The 19,002-nt window shown below is 35.7% G+C and overlaps 1 protein-coding gene and 1 pseudogene across 3 annotated transcripts in view; both read left to right on the top strand.

Moving 5' to 3' along the window:
- NUDT3 (nudix hydrolase 3) overlaps positions 1–19,002 on the top strand; it is a 92,360-nt gene that overhangs the window by 49,063 nt on the left and 24,295 nt on the right. The gene's annotated exons all lie outside the window — the stretch shown is intronic.
- On the top strand, positions 14,988–15,104 carry LOC111747525 (annotated as a pseudogene).

Genomic DNA, 19,002 nt, shown 5'->3' with positions numbered 1-19,002 from the left:
TGGATAGTGTTTTTAGGTCTATTTCCTTGTTCCAGGGGGGATTTAAGACTGATTCTAAGAACATATAAAATAGCGCTTAGAACAAGTCTAAATTCTACATTTCTTTTGGGTCCAGCCCTTGCTGAAGTCCTATTAGACTAATCTTACCCTCAGAATACTCAAGGAATTCTTTTCTTGCTCTCAACTCCTACAGACTTACATTGGCTTGTGTCACATTCATTTTATCATACATTTGGTATCCATAACTGGATCATAATCTCTGAGGATAAAGATTATGTTTCCTATTTTAAATCCTCCTTTCCTGTGCCTAGTACACAGCTTAGATGAACAGAAAGTGATTCATACATGCTTCTGCAACAGATGGAGCAGTGGATGGAACAATAAAAGTCCTAAAGAAATGCCCCAAATGGAAATTCGCAGCATTCTTTCTGGAGGATCCCAAAGATTTGACTATTCAAATAAGTGTGATAGAGCCAGTTGATGGACCTAAACTGCGTCCTTTTGATTTAAATCCAATTGGCTCCTATAGGTTCTAAGGCACCTGAGGCAAAAAGTGGTGTTTGACAGAGTTACCTACCATGGCAGTTGTGGATTCATACAGTGGATTCATATAGGTTATTGAAATAAAGTGATGGTTCTGGAAGACCTGGAATAAAGAGAAAGGAAAAAGTTCACAGACCTTTGGCAAAACTTGCTGCTTGGTTTTAGGAGTTGGGCGGAGGCAAACCTCTGACAGATCTACCTTTGTAGAGGACATTTGGATCTGGCCGTGTCTTGGGAAAGCTTATATTAGTTGTTACTATTCTTGTTTTGTTTTTGAGTATTACAGTTGAATTCTTTCTGGGTTATACAAGTGCAGCTAAGATGTAGAAAACTAGATGATTGCCATAAAAAATGCAGCAAAGAAGTAAGAAAAGATATAGGGCACATTGCTTACTCTTTTGTTTCCTGGAAATTACACATCATTATCTTTTGGTAGGTAAAAGGGAGAATAGAGTGAAGTAGGAATAAAGTGCTTATGACATGAGAAAGTAAATGATGTAGCACACATAATTAAACTTTGCTCATCATATGTTCAGTATCTTACCTACCTCCTGTCTTGAAGGGAAACCTGAGCTTCAAATTAAACTCAGTCTGCCATTCTGAACCCTGAAGAACCCTGCCTGACTTTGAGTGCATTTTTCAAGGAGAGTCATCCCATACCCTGTACTTTATTCCAGCATTGTTGAGAGGATAAAGAAATGTCTGTGGACTGATTGGAACTTTAGAATAAGGTCATAACATCAAAAAATGTTTGTACAAACAATAAAAGTTAGAGAAATGTGACATTACAGAAAACAAACATTTCAGTGTCTTCCATCAAAATAAAATGGAGGGTGTGGCTTTTCCAAATCCTGTGCATCAGCAGAGAATAAGACTTGGAATCAGAGAGAATATAGGCTGATGTGTTTTATTGCCTTAGAAGGGTAGCTTTTGTAAGCAGAAATCACTATTCAGGTGTTTGTTTAGTTTTCTTAATGTTATGACTTTTTTAGTGTGCATTCAAAAACTTAATTCTTTCATAATTCTTACAGATTTGATTGCTCTATAAGCATAGGAGATTTTACTAGTCACCTTTAAGGGGCCTTTGGATAATACCCAGACCAGTTAATTGAAGACTTTCAGATGTTTCAGATTGCATTTATAAATTTCATATATTTGATTGCTTTTTAGAGAATTTCAGTTGTCTGACTTAAAGAAAAACCCTATGAAACTCTTTAACAGAAAGTCCTGTGAATCTCACATATTAAATTTACAAATAAGGTCAGTCTTAGATTCTTTAAATATATATTGTATATTTAAACTTAGGATTTTCAACTTAAAATAATATGAGAAATAAATTATTTAATTATACTTTCAAAATTGAGGTTACAGTTTAATAGGACACATTCTTTTAAACATTACAAAATCTGTCTATCTCCTTAACATTGAAATATTTATACTATGCTTGATTCTCTTACACATTTCTATGTTTCATTCTAAATATTTCCAGTGTTGAAAAATGCTTACCCACCAAAGAAACCAACCCTTCCTGTTAAATGAGACCAAGACCCTTGGGTGGCCTGATGGGAAATGCTAATCCAGTCACAGTTATTCTGTTGAGATTCTTACTTCACAAGGCTGGTGACCATGGAGTCCACGTAGGTGGGAATGGGCATTGAGTGAGCAGTCTGCAGTATCTGGCACACCTGGCTAACTTTGTGCCTCAATCTAAAGGTTACTTTCATGAAGTCTTTGTGATTCCACCCTGTAGATTTGTTTTCTTTTGTGTTTCTATTGCAGTCTGTACTTCTAGCATCATGGTATTTAGCATCTTTTATTAATACTGCTTGTTTGTCTTCTGTGCTAGACTTTACACTCTGTGTCATCAGGCACCATTCATTCTTGCTCCCTGTTGAATCCCCAGTGCTTAAGAAAATACTGTTTTTTGTTTTACAGTTATTGATGTGACCAGTAGAGCAGCCACATAAGTGCAGGTGAGATAGGCCCTTTCAAGTTATTAGGAGTAAACATACCTACAGGACTCTCAGTTACATGAGGAAGAATATGGCAGTATCACAGCAGCTGCCCAGCCAGGCTGTCTGGAAATGAAAATTGGGTCACAGTACACAGGGAGGCCTTGCTCAAAGCGGGTGAACAAGAGTGGGAATGCAGTGTAGCCTGGTCACTGCACCAGTAGCCTAGCCCCTCCCTTCCACTGTGGAGGAGCTGCCTTTCTAATCTCTTCTCAACTTCCTAGCTTCTGCTTAACCACTTTTTGTTTTGCATTTTTTCCTCCATTGTGTGCCACTCACCTATCTGTTGACTCTGTGTATCACACATTCAGCCTTCCCAAGAGAGAGAATCTGGTTTTTCCTACTTACAACCTTTAGGAAGAGCTGCCTGGCCCATCATTAGCTTCTGACAATTTTGAAGATTTCTACCTTACCTTTGCATCAGTTGATAATTTCTTATTCCTTTAGCTGTGCTGAGAGTGGCAAGTTCATGTGCTATAAAAGCATAGCAATCTGTGCTTATATACTGCCTGTTGCAGCTTTACCAAGGGTCCTGTTTATGTAGTAAAAAGATATTTACTAACACAGGCAGTTATTTTCACCCCATTCCTAAGTGGTGAAAGCAGGTTATGAAATGGTGTATGCAATATGAAACCATTTAATGGAGACAAAATGTGTGTAACTGTGTAGAAAGAGTAGGTATCACCGCTTGTACACTTGCTATGTGCCAAGCTCTGTTCTAAGCATTTTACATATGTTGCCTCATTGAATCCTTGCCAGATCCTATGAGATAGGAACTATTATTATCTACATTTTACAAGAAAGAGAAAAACTGAGGTTCCGTGATATTAAATAATTTGTCCAAACAAATTGTGCCCAGCTAAATGTGTTCAAGAACTCAAGGTAAGATTTGAATCCACAATATCTAGTCACAACACCCACACTGCTCATGCTATGCTTCTTGAAAAAATGTTCACCCAAATGTTCCACCCAAATGAATGGAATGAGATTATTAAGTAGTTCACCATGGCATTGTCAGGCCTAGGTACCATTAAACTCAGCCTCTTCTGAAACTTTGTTCAACCCAGCTTAAAAATTTCAGCATAGTGGCTGAATTTCAGAAACAGATAAATCTGTAGCACTTGAAACATCTGCAGTTACATTTAAAGGGATAAAATATTCTCTTTTATAAACTGGCCTCCATTTTTTAGTTGCTTATAATCAGAATCCTGTTATAGTGGCCCTCAAAGGGTTAGAGGGAGGAGACTTTCTCCCAGGGCCAGGCAGGGGCCTTGGTAACAGCATCTGTAGTCCAGGGCAACAAAGGCTTGCGTGAGCCAACCATGTGACACTCTCTGTAATAAAAAAAAAAAGCACCTCTTTGTGTGGTTTTCAGAGCTATTCTTACTTATTCAATGGGAAAAGTAAAACTTGCCTGACAGGAAAAAAAGAGAAGCTGGATCTGAAGCCGTTCTGTCTTCTGTTCATCTGTTACATTACCATTTCTTTTCCCTGATCTTACCTCAGCGAAATCAAGAGCATTATTACAAAGATACAGGACATCTGAAAACAGAAACAGAAGGAGAAAATTATGTTTGTACCTTCATTGCTTCTCTTCAAGGGTTACAAAGTTGGATATCTTCTGCCTACATTAGAGAAATGTAGTCAGTGATGATTATTGAGAATGTGTGGCCAAATGCCAGTTCCTTTTATCTGCTGCTTCATGTCTGGGCAAGGCCCATATCCACAGAACAATTTCTAGCAAATAAACTATGAAATAGGTAGCCTGATAATTAACCTGTGACATAGGCCTAGCTTTAAAAAAAAATGTAGCTTATTCTCTGACTTCCTCACTTGTGTCCCAGTATATCACACTTCTCTGCTACTCTTCTGGCTCTTACCACTTGTTGCGTTGCCGCATAAACCCACCATCTTGAAAATTAAGTTAGTAGATTTCCCTGTACCTTGATTCCCTCCCTCAATTATTGATACACCATACACAAAGTTAAAATTACATAGCATGTTTGACTTAATTCACCTTCATTTAAGAAAGTTTTTTTGAATGTCTGCATGCCTTAATATATTATCAAGGATTATAGTTTCCTCAAGAGTTCAGAGCTTTGTAACTATCTCTAGCCTTACTTAGGTTAGCCTATCAAGAATTTATTGTAACCCTTCTTGATCTCATTTGTATTTTCAGATAAGAACATGGAAAATGCCATAGTGAACTTTATTTTGAAAAATCTGTATCTTTTTATTCCAGTTCTTGTACTGTGTGTTCCCTGTTTCTGCAAAAAGTGGTTGTACTCTATTATATATGTATCATAGCGACCAGACGTCTCCACAGGGCGTCTCAGAACTGTCTCTAATAGGGAAACCATTTTTCATGTCTCTTGTTATACACCGGTAGAACATTTAAAAGGCCTCGAGAATAATTTAAGATAGTATTTTGTCAATTTTTTTCTATTTTAGCTCATAAGTGTTTGACTCTATTTGAAATGGAGAAAAAAATTAAACCTCTGTATGACTGTGTTGTATTTTCACCTTTTCTTTTTAGCCAAGTCTTAACAGTTGTGAATGGAAGGTCAGGATAGGGTATCACAGAATTAGAAAAGTAACATAATTTTTTAAAAATCCAGAACTTTAATCATAAAATGTATATCATAATATAGTAAAGATATTTTCAATAATTTCAACGTAAGTAAAACAGGGGGAAGTAATGTAGACCAGGAGTCTCCAGCTCATACGCTTGTAGGGAAGGGGATAGGCAGTTGACAGTGAGTATATATCTGACAGAGTGAGGAGAGCCTGCCCTAGTCAGGAGTTGGTCCCTGGTTAGGGCCAGCCAGTAGTTGTCATGTGGCAGTTAAGACCCACTGTGGCTCTCATGTTTCAAGAGAAACTTGAATGCTGGATTCACATGTGAGATCTCCTAATCTTTTAATGTAGGCAACTAATTTTACAAAGTTTGTTAATCAAAATAATATATGCATATAGATTAAAAGAAACAACAATAGTAGTAGTACTAAAAGACTCGGAATGAAAAACAGCCAAAAGATATGTTCTTTATTAGGTGAATGAATTGTGTTCCAGATTTTTACTTTATTTTAAACTGTAAACTAAGTTCTGACTTCTTAGAAGAATATAATTTTATTGTTTTAGTCTCCTAAACGATAAATGACAGTGAATAAAAGTTTTTAACCTTGCGAATGTTTTATTGTTTAATGGAAATATCAAGAAGAGAAGATATATTCAGATGTAAGTTACTGTAAATCAAAAAAGATCACAAATCAACCCCGTTTGTTTGTTGAAAAGCAGGCTTCATTTAGATAGTGTTCTCTGAATTTCCATTATTTAATTTTTAAAGAATTTTAAGTCCCACAAATACGAACTGTTAGTAATAATGTACATGTATGGCTATATGCACCTATAGATTCATCTTAAAAATATGTACAAAGATAGAAAAATTTTCTATGTGTTTGAAATTTTTCAAAATAAAAAGTTGGGTAGGAAATAAGCATGAATATTTATTTATGTGCCAAATATATTCAAGATCTTGAGGCGGAAACTGTGAAGTGCAACAATATGGTAGATGCCACTTTCCCTAAGACAAATTGTGTTTTCGTAAATACTACCATATCTTTATTTCTACTTGGTAAGAAGACAGATAGTTTTAGCTCCTTCGGTGACAGCATTATAAAATGTAAAAATTACCATGTCTCAATACACATGTAATGATCTTATTCTGATAATTTATTCTTTTTAAATAAATTAATGGGAAATGTGGTTCAGTAAATTAAAATTTCAGGAAGGTCTTTGTTCACCCACCATGGGCGTATGTATTTCTGTGTGTGAAAGCATCTTTATGCTGTTCGCCTAGGAAAGCATGTACACAAAAATATAGCAAAAGAAGTTAGGAGCTTTTCCTTAGGAAAAATTATTTTGAATATATAAAATGAACAGAGAAAATATGCCAGGTCTTAGCCTGGAAGCCGGTGCGAGGCCATTTTATGTTAGAGGACAGAATGAATCCTGCAGATCTCTGGCAAAGGCTCTTAAGTAAATCCGTATTGAATCTCTTGTTTCTGGCAGCTGAGAACTTAGAAAGAGCCTTTCCTCTCAGTTACAGTTCAGGGATGAAAGGAGACCTTGGCAAAGACACTGTCTCCTGTGAAGGGCCTGCCTTTCACAGGAGGCGCTGTGATAATCCCTGTGCTCAGTTTTTGCTCTGTGCTCACATGGCCAAGAGTGTAATTCAACTCTGACCCCAGAGCTAGGAGGCCTTTTCTTTCAGAGGAGGGCACCTCTGCTCCACGCTGTTATAAAATGGTAAATGGCTGCTCCTGGATTACTTCCATGATTACTTCTAGAGTCAGCATTAAATTGAGAATTCTTGGTGACTGTCATTTTGGCATTTGTAAAAAATACTTAAGATACTCTTGGCTTTATAAAAAGTGGTATTCAAAATGTCATTGCACATTTATTTTAGTGACCATTTTAGTTTAAATATATAGATGCTTTTGACTAGGTATTTCCATTAGAGTTGTTCGTAAAATTTTTAACCTTAAAAATAGAAACAATATAATCTGAACAGAGAGAGCTCTTATTCTGAGAGCTTTTGAGTTTTCCTCCTAGCACATAGTTTAGCTAACCTGATTACTTGATTGAGTGCTGACTACTATAACTCACCTTTTTCTGATTATAAAAGTAGCCAGAAAGCACAGAAATGACAGTTTATTGACATAATTCCACGGCTGATTATTTTTTCCTCAACTTTTTCATCATGAAAATTTTCAAACATGTAAGAAATATTTTAAAATAGTAAAATAAACACATCATCTCTAAATTCTGTTCTTTAGCATGCATCTCTTTGGCCAGTTCCCTAGATAATCCCATACTATGTCATGCCTAAGAAAATTCATAATTCCATGTCATTCAAATATCCCCAATTATGATGAAATGTCTGTTTATATCTGTTTGTTTCCTCATCACAATGTAATCAAGATTCACACATTACAATTGGTACTGTCTTTACAAGCTATTTTCTCGTAGAAGCATAATCTCAGCCTTTCTATATTCCCACTCCCCATGATACTGACTTTTTAAGAGAATCCAGGTTAATTGTCTAATAGAGTGTCTCACATTCTGAGTTTGTTTGATTGTGTCTTCTTGACCTACTTTAACTTGTTTCCTTATCCCTTGTATTTCCAGCAACTTCGTCTAGAACAGTGCTGCTGTCCAGTAGAACTTTCTGAAGTGATGGAAATGTTCCATAGCTGCACTGTCCAGTATGGTAGCCACTAGCCATAATGGCCATTTAAAATAATTAAAATTAAACAAAATTTAAATTTAGTTCTTCAGTCACTCTAGCCACATATTAAGTGCTCAGTAGCTGCACAGGGAAAACGGCCACCATATTGAACAGCACAGGTCAAGGCTCGATTAGATTTAGGGTGGACATTTTTTGACAGGTTGCTCATAGATGATGCCCTGTGCTTCCTAATACTTAACATCGGGAGGCATATGTCAGGTTGCCTTGCCATTCATTAGTGATAAAATATTTGATCAGATAACAACTGACAGACCTCTCCATTATAGAAATACATTTCTCCCTATGCAGCAAATTGGTAAGTTATCTGTTGAGCAACTCTTCTGCACTGTGAATATCCTGTCTCCCGACAATCGTTCAACTAATAGTTTAGCATCTACTGATGATCCTTGCTAAACCAGATATTACACTAGAGACTTCAGAACAGTGATTTTCTAACCTTATTAGCTGAGTCTTCTATAAAGGAAAGGTCTCTTTTTTCTCCCCTCTTGCTCACACATGTGTGCACCCACATTCTCTCCACCCATCTCTCCCTCCATCTCCTCCCTTTCTTATTTTAAATACCCCTCTGGACTCATGGATTTTGATTTTTTCCCAGTGTATTGTAATCAGTTACAGATTTTATTCTCTTCATTTTAATTGTCTCAAATTTGGCCAGTGTGCATGCTTGTAAGCAGCCTCCAGTGTGCTTTTGGCATGACGTTTTCATTGTTTATTTCCTTGCTTGTAATGCAATAAGATATTCCAGGCTCACCTTGAATTTCCCTATCCCAGACCTATTTTCAGGTATTTCTCCAGAGTTCCTTCTTAGTGGAGGACATTATTTAGACACCAAGGTTAGGGTGTTAGTGTGCTCACTGCTACTGGGATATGATTATTCCTATGCTGTTTGAGTGAACAGCAATAGAAAGCATACTTAAAAAGAAAAATTGTGATTTCATGTTACTTTTCCATTTCAAATATAACATTAAAAGGTTTTATCTCAACTTTTTTTACATTTGTATCTCTTTTCTTTTAAGATGCTGGTTTTCAATAACATTATTTGCTTTATCAATATTATCAAGAGAAGCGTTATAGAGCCTGAGAATGTATTCTAAGCTATTTAATGTGAACTTGTTGATTTTAGAGAGGGGTACTGGTTGGGATAGAATTGAATAGACATTGGTGCTAATTTGAATTATCTAGGTATTGGATCTGAGTTAGTTCGAGTTAGTGGTAAGTGACAAGACAGTATTAAATTGGCATCAGCACGAGGCTATCACTTTTTTTGTAAAGCTGGATTATAGTTTGATTTACATTAGGTACAGTGTACCTAATATACCCCTTCTTTACCTTGTTTGGGGGTCCCTTTCAGGCATAGAAATAGTAAAACAAAGTAGGAAATACAGCCTAAGAACTTGGTAGGAGGGTTTTGTGTTGCTTAGGCCTGTAGGTGTACTTTATAATGTAAATTGATGAGAATGTTGGCATTACGTGGTGGGCTCTTTATGCATAAGTAATCATTATTTTCCTCTCCTCTACATTTGTAAATGATTGCTTAGATCAAAGTGGTTCTCAGCCTTGTCAGGCTTGACACCTCCTTTCTATAATAAATTTATATATTTCTCTAAATATATTTTTATACTTTTTATATGTACGTATTTATTTTGTTTTTATAAAAATAATCTCCTGTATTAACATTCATAGACTAGAAAAGAATTGAGTTCTGGGCTCAGATAGTCAAAACCAGGTTTCCCACCCACATAAATGTGTGGCAGGATTTTGAAAAGTCATGCAAACAGTCCTTGGATGAGACCATTCTTCCTATTGCAGGATATCTAGCATTCCTGGTCCCTTCCTACTAAGTGCCAGTCATTCTCTCCAATCATCATCACAACTCGAAACACTCTCATATATTTCCATAGTGTCCTGTGGAGTGGTCATGCTTGTGGAAAAACTACTTTGGATGATCTGCGAGTTTCTTTTGTCCCCCAGATTCTAGTTGCTTAGTTACTCATGCTTAATTGGTAACTTACTTGTCAAGTTCCTGCTGTAGGCTGTTAGGGTTGGGGCTAGTTTCATGAACATGGCAGATGGTGTAGAGAGAAAGAACAGGTCATGTACAAGAACAAGTACATCAGGATGGTAGGGAGCTTTGATAGCCTGACAGAGGAGTAAGTAAGTATACAGTTGAGTTTCTAGGACCTATGTACATTGATGAGAATGTACCCACTGTATCACTGCTCAGTGACTTGCAAACTCATGGACGGAGAGGGAAAGACAGTGATGGTTGTTCTTCTCTGGGCTTTTCTACTTCTAAGCGGAAAGGAAATGATAAGTAAAAAAAAAAAAATTTATCTCACTAGTCATCAGATAAATGCCAATTAAAATAAGCTGATATCTTGCTCCTATCAAATTAGCTAAAATTTAAAAAAACTAATTTTATTGATGATGATGAAGAAGGCAGCCTGTATTAAGAGCCTTAAAAATGACTATATGCTCTTGGACACTGTACACATCATTCCACCTGCTTTCCATTCAGGACATTCCACATATCCAATATAATATATGCGGTTGCCTCCAGCTAGAAAGCTTGCCCTATCCTCTTATATTTGGGCACACCTCCTGTAAGTTTTCAACTCAGTCATGTTTTATGGATGCTTTCATGACTTTCCAGGCTAATGTGTAAGTGTTTTTTCCACCATACCATTGTAATGTAAGTTCCAAGTATGTTTTTACTATATATTTTTATTCAATGTGGACATTTTGAAAAAAAAAGTAAAAAGAACAAAGTTAAAATTTTCATATTTCCTACTAGTAACATTTTGGTGTATTTCCTGCTGTTTTTAACTGTCAGCCTTCTTACTTGACTGTAGGCTTCTCAACAGTATTCTCAAATATCAGATATGAAAGTGAACTGAGAGGTTCGTAAAAAATATAAAATAGAGAAGAGGAGGTGGCAGAGGTTTTCTGACTTTAATCTTTGCTGTCATTTTTTATTATCCCAGCCCTGTTCTCACCACAGGCTTGAGACCTGGACCAAACCTTGTAACTTTCTGTGCTTCTTGATTTGTATTTTTCCCAGCATTTTTATTTCTAAGTTTCTGTAAAATGCTTATTCATGGTTACAAAGAAGCATTTATAAGTGGTTCATCACAGCTTTATGTGTAATAGCAAAAATTGGAAACAATCTAAGTGTCCATCCATAGGAGAATGATTGCATCAATTATGGCACAGTCATATTACCTATTATCATCCAGCAGTTTAAAAATAATAAAGGAAATCTATAAATCCCAATATGGAGAATCCTCTAAAACATTTAGTTAAATGAAATGGCAACTATGATCGATTTGTATAAAATGTCCTGAAACATATTCATATATGTTCATTTATATGTAAATGTTTAGAATGGAGTCTGGAAAGAAAAACACGAAACTGAGAAGAGTGATTACCTCTGGAGATGGAAGTGAGACTAGAAGAAAGCCCATGGGAAATTTTGCTTTATCTCAATGTTTTCGTTTTTTTTTTTTTTTCACAACCCCATCATTTTTTCCAGAGTCTGGGCAGAAATGGGAATCCATCAAGTAGTTGTAAAAGTTAGTATTTAAAGTTCTTAACAGTATAGCCCCAATTACCCAAGGAATTCTAAAGGGATATATTTGCTCTCGGAAAGATTAAAATTAGAATTGCTGAAATTCTGTTCTGTATTGTCTTTGCCTTGGCTGCAAAAAAATGAAAGAAGAACCTCTCTGGGGCAGATGATACAGCTTCAGTTAGGTTTTTGTTTTTGCTTTTGATGCAAGCTTATTTTTAGCTTTGAAATCTGATCTTGCTATTAGAATTTTTATTTTTTAAAATTTAAATTAAAATGATTGGTGAAGATAAGGTAGTTGGGAAAGGGACGGGTTCATGTGGAGATCATCTGAGACAGTTTACTATGTTTCCAGATGTCCAGATTACTCTATCAAGGAGTATGAGTAGAAGTAATACATGAAGAATTGTCAGATGTGCTAATCAGCCTGAGAACTAAAAAATATTGCTGTCGGATTTATTTATGTTGGTGATGCTGACAGTTATGAGTTTAGAAATGGTATCAGTTATTTATTGCTGCCTAACAAAACCTAAACCCAAAATAATCCTGTTATCTCATAGTTTCTCTGAGACATGAATTCAGGCAGGGTACAGCAGGGATGGCTTGTTCATGATATCTGAGGCCTCAGCTGGAGGAATCAAAGGTTGGAAGCAGAATATTGTTGGAAAAAAAGTCTTGAATAACTTTTTCTGCTAGGCTTCCAGGACTCCACACTTTCCTAATTTTTTTTCTTACATCTGATTGTCTTTGCTAATTCTTCCCTTAAGGTTAAATGTCCTCAAGTTCATTTGTCTTTTCTTTCCTTGTCAGTGTCTCTTCTACTCTTTAATGATCTAATCCAGGCTTAAGGTTTTAAATACAGTGGATGGGTGGATGGGTTACTGGGTAGGTAGGTAGATGGATGAATAGATGACTCATCATTCATCCCCATCCACAGCTCTCCTTAAGCTGCTAATTTGGATGCCCAATAAGCATCTGACTTAAAATATATGAAACTAAACCTGGGATTCCACTATCTTCTCCCAAACCTGCTCTTCAAGCAGCCTTCCCCATCTCATGAATGGCAATTCCATGCTTTCACTTGCTTAACTCAAAAAACTAGTAGTTACCCTTGATTTCTTTTTTTCACACACTCATTATCTAGTTTATCAGCCAATCTTGTTGGCTCTATTTTCAGAATACATATATCCAGAATCCAACCACTTCTCACCATCTCTGTCACTACAACCTTGGTCCAAGTTACCATTGCCTCTCACCTTGATTCCTCTGCTCCCCGCCCCCCCCCCCCCCCCCCCCCCCCCGCACTCTTACCCATTTCAGTCTATTTTCAACATCACAGGCAAAATGATCCTGTTAAAAGAAACCAAGTTAGATCACATTCTAAGATGAAACCCTTAGAATGGCCTATAATCTCACTTCCTTTGGGACTCATTCTCACTCTCCTCCCTCTTGTTCATGGTGCTCCATACTGGTAGCCAGCCACCTTACTGCTTCTCTAAAGCCAGGCCCTTTCCCTGCTCAGGGCCTTTGTACTTGCTCTTCTTTCTTCTTAAATCACCATGGTATTGACACAGTCTTAGACATTGAATTTGGAGGAGAGAGACTTCATCCTGCTGATTTTTCCTAATGGTTTATATAGTAATTGCTTTTTATTGGTGAAGAAATGCAATGCTATTGAGGATGGGAGATTAACAGTTTCAAAGATAGGTTTAACGTATTTATACTGTAAGTAACAGGTACATTTACATCAGTGCCAAATGAAATACTTTTTCATCCATCTACCTGCCATTCTTGCTCATTTAGATCTCTCTATACTTTACTGTCCTGTCCTTCAGATGAGGTGGCAGTTGTTAGAAGATTCCTTGAATGCCACTAAATTGTTCATTTCATTTGGCTTGTTTTCATTCCTCTTTACTCCCTTTTGGGGTTGAGGAATGACTTCAGGGCATAAGTGGGCAGTCTGGGGATATCATATGAACAGCCTATCCTGTCAGTTGAGAGACTTGGTAGAGCTCCATATCAGGCCCTAGAACAGATGCAGTTTTGGTTTCAAAATAAGGGCTAGGCTTTTGAAGTGGGTTTTTAGAATGGAGAGTGAAGCAGCTAAAGAAGGGAAGAGTAAGTATTCTCTTCAACCAAGAACTCTTCCATGACATGCTTTCACTGAGATTTATGAGAGCTGAAAGAAAGACGATCAACTGTTTATGGCTCTGTGACCCGCAGAGTCCTGGGTGCAAAACTGAATGAGAAGATCTTTACCCTCAAGAAACCTGAGGGGGAGTGTGCCTGTCTATATAGGGCCTATGATTTTAAGTGGAATTAATTTTTATAGGGTCATAGAACGACATTGTTGAAAGGACATCAAGAGGTTATCTGGTTTAAATCTGCACTTTTGGTCAAGCAAATCTAAACATTTACACCATCCAGGCTTTTATTTTTTTTCTTTTGAGTATGTATTTATACAAGGTACTAACTCTTTCTTGTATGTTATCTAAATGAATATTTTTTTAAGTGTTTGGTTTTTTAGAAGTTAGCTTTAATGTCATCCAACAATAAGATAACTACACATCTGTTATAAATGCATGATGCCATTCAGCAGCAGTCGAGAGTGAGAAATGTAATCGTAGTTTCTTGCTGCTTTCAAATAAACTGTTATCTCTGTTGAAGAATCAAATATATGCTATATTAAATGTGCCAGAAAGAGCAAGATCACCTTTACAGTGATATTTGGCAAAATTGAATTTTTTTGTTATTTCAACTGAAATTGCCAGTTCTGCCTTTAAAATAAAAGCTAAATTATCGTTAAGAAAATTGAGGTTCCTATCGGGTAAAGAACATCACAGTCACTGAAGATTGCTAGACCATCTTTTCTTAAGCTTTTGTTGCCCTACCCGCTTTTTAAAGCTGGTCCTTCATGCTGATTTTTCAGATTCTCAAGTGGTCTAGAAGGCATATTATGCACAGGCTTTGGACTCAGACACCTAGTTCAAATTCTGGTAATGCTTAACTACATGGCACTGGCAAACTATTTTTTGTCTCTAAGCATCGTTTTTCTTGTTGAGAACATAGGAACCATGATAATACCTGCTTCATAGGTAGACGTATAGTAAGAACTCAAATACTAGTTATAATTAGAAGTAGAAAAGATGAATAATTTGTCCTGAATCACACAACAGAGCATGACATGACCACTCAGAAGTGTCTCCAGAAGCCCTGGGCTCTCATCTTCCCTTCCCACCCTAACCTAGTACCCTCATCAGGGGATCCGAGTAAAGTTAAAGAACCGTGTGCACATTTTAAGTTACTTTAAGTATGTGGTTAGGAAAGAAACTTGATTTATATTTTTGGCATTGGGTTTATTTAATTTTTTTCGTTGCTTTTTTAAAATGCTCACGTAACCGTAAAAAAAATGCTGCTGCCACCACCTTGCAGTATCTTCTATAGTATATTTTGTGAAGTCTCAAAAATACTGAAGTGGGAAGGGAACTACCTTACTTATTTTTAGGTTCTAAAATGATTTTTTTTCCTGAAAACTTTCAGGATTAAATATTTTCCTTACAGCCATGCCACCCTGAACAAGCCTGATCCTGTCTGATCTTAGAAGCTAAGAGGGTCGGGCTGGTTAGTACTTGGATGGGAGACCACCTAGGAAGACCAGGTGCTGTAGGCGTAATAAAAATAAAAAAATAAAAAATAAATGTTTCCTCACTATTTTATTACAAAAAATTTTAGACTCTTTGCCACATTGAAAGAATTTCATTGTAAACACCAATATACCCGTATATTAGTTATTAGTAAAGTGCTAATTGGTTCTACCATTAGCACTTTACTTTATCATATAATCTATATCTGTTATTGAAACTTTAAGAAATAACTAATACACAGTGAACAAAGTCATTTGTATTTCGATCACCTAAAGTTATCCTTTGTTAACATTTTAGTAATTTCATATACACTTACACATCCATAAATGTGTGTGTGTGTATGCACACACATGTGTATTTAAAAGTAATACTGGAAGTTAGCCATTTAATTAGCTTATTATATTGTGAACATCCTTTTATGTTAATAAGTATACATGTAAGTGATTATTCTGAAATTATTCTTCGGTCCAAAAGAAAATCAAAACTGCAGTCTCAGATGATTCAGTGAGTAATTCATCATGATGAGAATGATGGAACATGGCCTATAAAATCTGCTTAGAGAATTTATTAAGAAAATCTTTTTGTCAAGTATATTATCAGTTGTTATAAACATTTTATAACATGCAAAAGTTATATAATCTTTGTTCATATATACAGATAATTTTTATTGTTCCATTCTTATATATCTGTATTTTGTTGATTTGAACTACCAAATTCTGAGATGCTGTCTTTCTATGTAATTGTGATTTTTGTCTGTTTCTCTTTAAATTTCTAATATATATGTTCTTTGTATTTTTCTTTGTTTATGTAATTCAGCATGTAAAGAATTATGATTGTTTTAGTTTATAATGGATTACACACAGTGTAATCAGTATAAAATTACCTTCTTTGTCCCATTTATTCTTTTTGCTTTGAATTTTAGCCTCCTCTGCTTTTTAGGGGTTGGTGAGGGTCAGCCATTTGCTTGGTATATAATTCCTCAGCCCTTTACTTTCCTACCTTTCTGTGTCATTTTGTTTAGGTATGTTTTTATGACTGTACTTTGTTTTTCGCTCAGTCTGAAAGTCTTTGAATAATAACCCTCTGAATAATGAAACTTTAGCTTTATTAACATTAATTATGATAACTTTTTAAAAACATTCCTCTTGGCCTTTTGAGCCACGCTTCTCTTGCTCAGGCCCGCTTCCACTTCTGGAAGTGTACTTTCCCTTCTAATAAAGCTTTTTTTTTCCCTGCTATAAAAAAACTAAAAATAAAAGTAAAGATAAAAACATTCCTGTCATCTTTTATTACAGTCTATTTAATAATCTGTTTGCTTTTTTTATGACCAGTCTACATTTTGCTAAATTGATTGTTCTCCTTTTATTTTCTCTAGTGACATAGAAGTTATTTATACTATTTCTTTACTACTATTGGTTATCTTTTTTTTTTAATAGATTTAATTTTTTAAGGTTCACAGCAAAATTAAATAGAAAGGACAGATTGCACATATGCCCCCTTACCTCTACACACTCACAACATTACCCCACCTGAGTGGTATATATGTTACAATTAATGATCCTATATCGATTGTAATTGTAATAATGACAGTATTATTGTGATAATGACATGTTATCACCCAAAGTTTATAAATTATATTAGGGTTCACTTTTGGTGTGGTATATGCTGTGGGTTTTCACAAATGTATAATAATAATATCTATCCACCATTACAGTATCATACAGGATAGTTTCACTGCACAAAAATTCCTCTGTGCTCTGCCATTCACCTTCCATCCCCCTTGACCCTTGGCAGCCACTGACCTTTGTACTGTCTCCATAGTTTTGCCTTTTCCAGAATGTCATATAGTTAAAATCTTACAGTATGATTACATCTTTTTAGATTAGCTTCTTTCACTTAATATACATTTAAGTTCCCTCCATATCTTTTCAAGGCTTGATAGCTCATTTCTTTTTAGTGCTGAATAGTATTCCATTGTCTGGATGTACCTCAGTTTATCAATTCACTTACTGAAGGACACCTTGGTACCTTCCAATATGAATAAAGTTGCTGTAAATGTTCATGTATAGGTTTTTGTGTGGACGAAGTTTTCAGGTCCTTTTGGTAAATACAAAGGAGCATGATTGCTGGATCATGTGATAGAGTATGTTTATTTTTATAAGAAACCACCAAAGTGGCTACAACAGTTTACATTCCCACTAGTAGCGAATGAGAGTTCTTTTTGCTTCGTATCTTCCCAGCATTTGGTGTTGTCAGTCTTCTGGATTGTGGCCATTGTAATAGGTATATAGTGGTATCTCATTGTTGTGGGTTTTGGGAGGGGTTAGGAGTATGACCTTTATTGAGCTTATCCACTTCAATGGAAAATAATGTCTGTACAAAAGTAGATGTTTGTTACTATCACAATTACAGTGTTTTTAAAAACGTCAACTCAGTCAAAGCCCACTACTTCAGTATGAATAGCTTCTTTGTAGCCACAGTAACACTTAAATATGGTTAAGACTCAAATGTAGAAATGTGGTTAGTTGGAAAGCTAATTAAACTTTCAACTTGCTCAGAATTTCTAAAAGGCAAAATTGTGTTTTTCACAGAGATACAGTCCACTGGAGTCACTAACACTGGATAACTGTTAGAGTATTCCTGAGTCCCAGGAATCCAGGCATCCTCTAGACGGTTCTCTGTTGACCTTTCTTTCCAATCAGAGATTTGTGGGGGTGTGGAGTGACAATACCACCAGCAATTGTGGCCTTAAAAAGGGAGTCCTATTCTCCATCTCCACGAATAGCAAGCTGTAAGTGAGGAGGAGGAATATGCTTTACCTTCAAGTCTTTTAATGCTTTCCCTGTTCTTCTTCAATATAGAATTAATTTATTTTGGGTCTTTTTCCTCTCCATATGAACTTCAGAATCAATTTGTAGATATCCATAATAACTTGCTGGGATTTTTATTGGGGTTGCATTGAATCTATAGATCAAGTTGGTAAGAACTGATAGCTTACTATATTCATGAACATGGAATATCTCTCCATTAATTGGTTCTTTGATTTCTTTCATCAGTTTTATACTTCTCTTTATATAGATTGGGTACATATTTTAAATTTATACATATATATAAGTTTCATTAATGGAGGTGCTAATTATTGTATATGGTATTGTGTTTTTGTTTAAAATTCCACTTCTTTATCGCTAGAATATAGGAAAGCAATTGACTTTTGTATATTAAACCCTGTATCCTGCAGCCTTGCTGTAATCACTTATTAGTTCCACAAGGTTGTTTTTTTTTTACCAATAATTTATGATTTTCTATGATTTTGTCATCTTCAAACAAAAACAGTTTTATTTCTTCCATCCAAACTATACATTTTATTTCCTTTTCTTGTCTTACTGCATTAGCTGGAACTTCCAGTATGATGTTGAAAAGGAGTGGTGAGAGGGAACATCTTTGCCTTGTACCTGATCTCAGTGAGAAAGCTTTGAGTTTCTCACCATAAAGTATGTTAGCTGTAGATTTTTGTAGATATTCTTTATCAAGTTGAGGAAGTTCCCCTATATTCCTAGTTTACTAAGAGTTTTTATCATGAATAGGTATTGGATTTTGTCAAATGCTTTTTCTGCTTCTATTAATAGGATCTTGTGGTTTTTCTTTTTTTTAGTCTGTTAATGTGGTAGGTTACATTAACTGATTTTCAAATGATGAACCAACCTTGCATAGCTAGGATAAATCCCACTTGGTCATGATGTGTAATTCTTTCTTAATACATAGTTGGATTCTATTTGCCAATATTCTGTTGAGGATTTTTGCATCAATGTTCATGAGAGATATTGTCTATAATTTTCTTTTCTTGTAATGTCTGTCTCATTTGGGTATTAGGATAATTCTGGCCTCATAGAATGAATTAAGAAGTATTCTTTCTGCTGAAAGAGA

This window comes from Pteropus vampyrus, unplaced genomic scaffold (assembly GCF_000151845.1).
Source record: "Pteropus vampyrus isolate Shadow unplaced genomic scaffold, Pvam_2.0 Scaffold225, whole genome shotgun sequence".
Classification (NCBI taxonomy): Eukaryota; Metazoa; Chordata; class Mammalia; order Chiroptera; family Pteropodidae; genus Pteropus; species Pteropus vampyrus.
The sequence above is the reverse complement of the archived record's forward strand: the minus strand, read 5'-3'. Positions and strand labels throughout refer to the sequence as shown.